The 3,682-nt window shown below is 39.4% G+C and overlaps 1 long non-coding RNA gene across 3 annotated transcripts; it reads left to right on the plus strand.

Annotated features, from left to right (window-relative positions):
• Positions 1 to 483: 483 nt before the first annotated feature.
• On the plus strand, positions 484 to 1,776 carry LOC126999243 (uncharacterized). 3 transcript variants are annotated; one of them, XR_007753164.1, is made up of 3 exons: positions 484 to 795; positions 872 to 947; positions 1,062 to 1,776. It is a non-coding gene; the product is annotated as an uncharacterized LOC126999243 (long non-coding RNA). The 3 variants fall into 3 exon arrangements; XR_007753165.1 differs by having other exon boundaries at positions 872 to 928; XR_007753163.1 differs by having other exon boundaries at positions 484 to 776; positions 834 to 947.
• Positions 1,777 to 3,682: the final 1,906 nt, after the last annotated feature.

Raw genomic sequence — 3,682 nt, forward strand, 5'->3', positions numbered from 1 at the left:
TTAGGTTGGATTAAGTTTCATTTCGGAAAGATAGTATTGGGCTTGGTAATAAGTTATATATATATATATATATATATATATATATATATATATATATATATATATATATATATATATATATATATATATATATATATATATATATATATATATATATATATATATATATATATATATAACATGCACTAAAACATTTAAATATTTTTCTGGCAGGAGGTGAAATCAAGGTTAGTATGGTTTAGGACTTTGATATAACGTTTATAATTAGTTTAGACAGTGAGACTGGTAAGAACTAACACTGGGAATGGGGTGTATTTAGTACTAAATCTGACTCAACGCCCTATGCATTAAAAAACCTTAACCTGTGCTCAAAGTTAAATTACTATTTGCCTGAGAATCGGCCACTGAGAGTTGAGTCCCAAATTTTGTCCTGTATATTTTTGCTGAAACTTTGATAACCACTAACTCATCATATGAACATTAGGTATTTTTTTTACTCGTACACCAGTCTCGAGATGGCTTTACTTACCCTTCTCATCTGATAGAGCTTTTCATCCTGAGCAATTTGAACCCCATATATACCCTCCGCAAATTATTTATCATGTTGACAGTGATTTTTAAAGATTTACCTATTTCGGGCAAACGCCCATTGAGCAGCCGCAACATACCCTCAGGTGTATTGTCTGGGTGGTAACTGACAGTGATTTATTAAAGATTTATCTACTTGGGGCAATGTAGGTTACTATCGAGTGGCTAGGTTACTATCGAGTGGCTAGGTTACTATCGAGTGGCTAGGTTACTATTGAGTGGCTAGGTTACTATTGAGTGGCTAGGTTACTATCGAGTGGCTAGGTTACTATTGAGTGGCTAGGTTACTATCGAGTGGCTAGGTTACTATCGAGTGGCTAGGTTACTATCGAGTGGCTAGGTTACTATTGAGTGGCTAGGTTACTATTGAGTGGCTAGGTGAATATCGAGTGTCTAGGTTACTATCGAGTGGCTAGGTTACTATCGAGTGGCTAGGTTACTATAGAGTGGCTTGTTTACTCTCGAGTGGCTAGGTTACTATCGAGTGGCTAGGTTACTATCGAGTGGCTAGGTTACTATCGAGTGGCTAGGTTACTATCGAGTGGCTAGGTTACTATCGAGTGGCTAGGTTACTATTGAGTGGCTAGGTTACTATTGAGTGGCTAGGTTACTATCGAGTGGCTAGGTTACTATTGAGTGGCTAGGTTACTATCGAGTGGCTAGGTTACTATTGAGTGGCTAGGTTACTATTGAGTGGCTAGGTTACTATCGAGTGGCTAGGTTACTATCGAGTGGCTAGGTTACTATCGAGTGGCTAGGTTACTATTGAGTGGCTAGGTTACTATTGAGTGGCTAGGTTACTATCGAGTGGCTAGGTTACGATCCAAGGGCTTAATGATCTTTAGTTTCGTTTCCAGTAGGAAATTCCTATGGCTGCGTGTACTGTGAGTGTGTGCCGCTGCTGCTTCTCATTTGTGAGGACGAAACTATTTTTTCCTGGTAGATTTCTGTCTATTTAAGGGTTTTTAGTGATTAGGCTATGAAGTGTAGACTAACTCAACAAGATTACCACTAGGACAACAACGTACAACAATTAATTACAATTAATTACCATTGTTATTCATCCAGGTCTCACAAAATTACACGCAGTATTGTTGAACGTGGAATTGGACAACTCAAACGCCGATTTCATGTTTTGCATGGTGAGGTACGATTGAGGCCCCCCCTCAAGGTGTGCAAAATCATTCATGTGTGGAATGCTGCACAATATTTGCAAGGATAGGAATCTTCCTCTTCCTCTGGATGACGAGCAACCAATGGGTGCAGAGGCACAAGTCCCAGTGCCATTAAATGATGCTGCAGAAGAACCTGCCAATGCGCCCGGTGGTCACCGTAATGAGGGTCGTGCCTATCGGGATGCATTCTGCACCTTGCATTTCAAGTAAGTTGAATCTTTGCAAGAGAAACTGGTATTATGTTCTAATTTAATTAATTACTTATTGGAAGATCCCTAATGAGATGAAGGTGGTAGTGGGAGTGGGACGGCTGGGTGAACAGGTGAGAGATGGAAAAATAGATATGATCGATAAAAATAGATAAATAAGTATACTTGCTTCGCATTGATTTTATACATTTCTCTTAATGTCATCATTTCTCTTCTCAGCAATGAGGACTGATTGAACTTCCTCCAACAGGTCCTCGTGGTACCTACCTTGGTAATGTTTCCTACCTTTTAATGCATTATGATAAATTTAAATTCCCATTAGCATAGTCTCTCATCTCCTAACCACAATTTCTGATGACCTTCTTATGATTGTTTTCTAAAAGGAGACTAGAAAGCTTCACCATAGTATATCTTTCCACAGTCAAAATTCTAATTGTATAGTCATAAACTATGCAAAAACAAGCAGTGTCAGTATAAGTACAAATTACAATACATATGAGAACTAAGCTTATAATAGTTTAATAATGTTAGAAATAACATAAGTAGTATTTGGTTGTCTGTTTAATTATTTTCTAGTTTAAATTTATAGTATCTAGCTTTAAGCCTCATGGCGTCAATTTTCTCCTTGGCAGCCTGTGCCTTGGCCCGCATAGCTGCCTCCTTGGCCTCGCAGCGGACTCCTTGGCCCTCGCAGCGGACTCCTTGGCCTCGCAGCGGACTCCTGTGCTCGGGCAGCTGCCTCTGGGCCCGTGCAGCGGATGCCACTGCCTGAGCAGCTGCCTTGTGTTCCTGGGCAGCAGACTCCACTGCCTTTACAGCTCCCATTTGTCCCGTGGTGGGATCTTCTGAGGGGTGGATGAAGGGGGAAGCGCTTCTTCTGCAGATGCATCAACATATATTACAGTTGGTGCATCTGCAGATTCGTGGCTATTGATACCGACCAACGGATCTGCTGTTGCTCCTCCTGCAGCAGGTCTCACGTTCTTTCTGCAAGCAATGGATTTAATCATTACATGGTGTACAAGCTTGGAAGATGCAAGGACACACCTGCCAGCATAGTGAAATCACTCCTAGAATAGTATACTACATTATATAATCTATACACTATATTACCTTACATGAACACAATCTATCTTATATTCTTTACTAATTTTGCTGTGCCTTTGGTCGGCGCCTAGTGAAAAAAAATTTCAATTAATGAATGATATAAACAACTGACTGACAGTAATTTCCTTTCTTTTTATTGAATGAAGCCTTAATCACAATGAATAGAAATATGAATATGGAAGTAATATTTTACCCAAAATGGTTATTTTAATAACATTGCTTTGATTGAAAAATAAGCATAAATTAGAATCTATGTTCTAGTATTTGGGGTAAAATTAAGAGAGGTTCAGAGAAATTAGGGAGTTGAGCAAAGAGGGTAAAGCTGCAGAATTTGAGTATAGAATGAAGGGAAGAAAGAGACAAAGAGGTAGGTGTCGTTGAGGTGGAGTGGAGTCAGTTTAAGGAAGCGGTAAAGGGTAGAGCAGGGGAGTGATTCATATAAAATGAACACAGGAAAGAAATAACTACTCACATGTATAAAATACCATTAAGCAATATTTTTAATACCTTCAAGCCTTACCTGGTATTGTAGGACAGGAGGAGATCTGGTAGAGTTGGAACACACAACGCCGAAGGCAGGTTGTACAGTATAGGACGTGAGGC

This window comes from Eriocheir sinensis, chromosome 16, assembly GCF_024679095.1.
Source record: "Eriocheir sinensis breed Jianghai 21 chromosome 16, ASM2467909v1, whole genome shotgun sequence".
Taxonomy (NCBI): Eukaryota; Metazoa; Arthropoda; class Malacostraca; order Decapoda; family Varunidae; genus Eriocheir; species Eriocheir sinensis.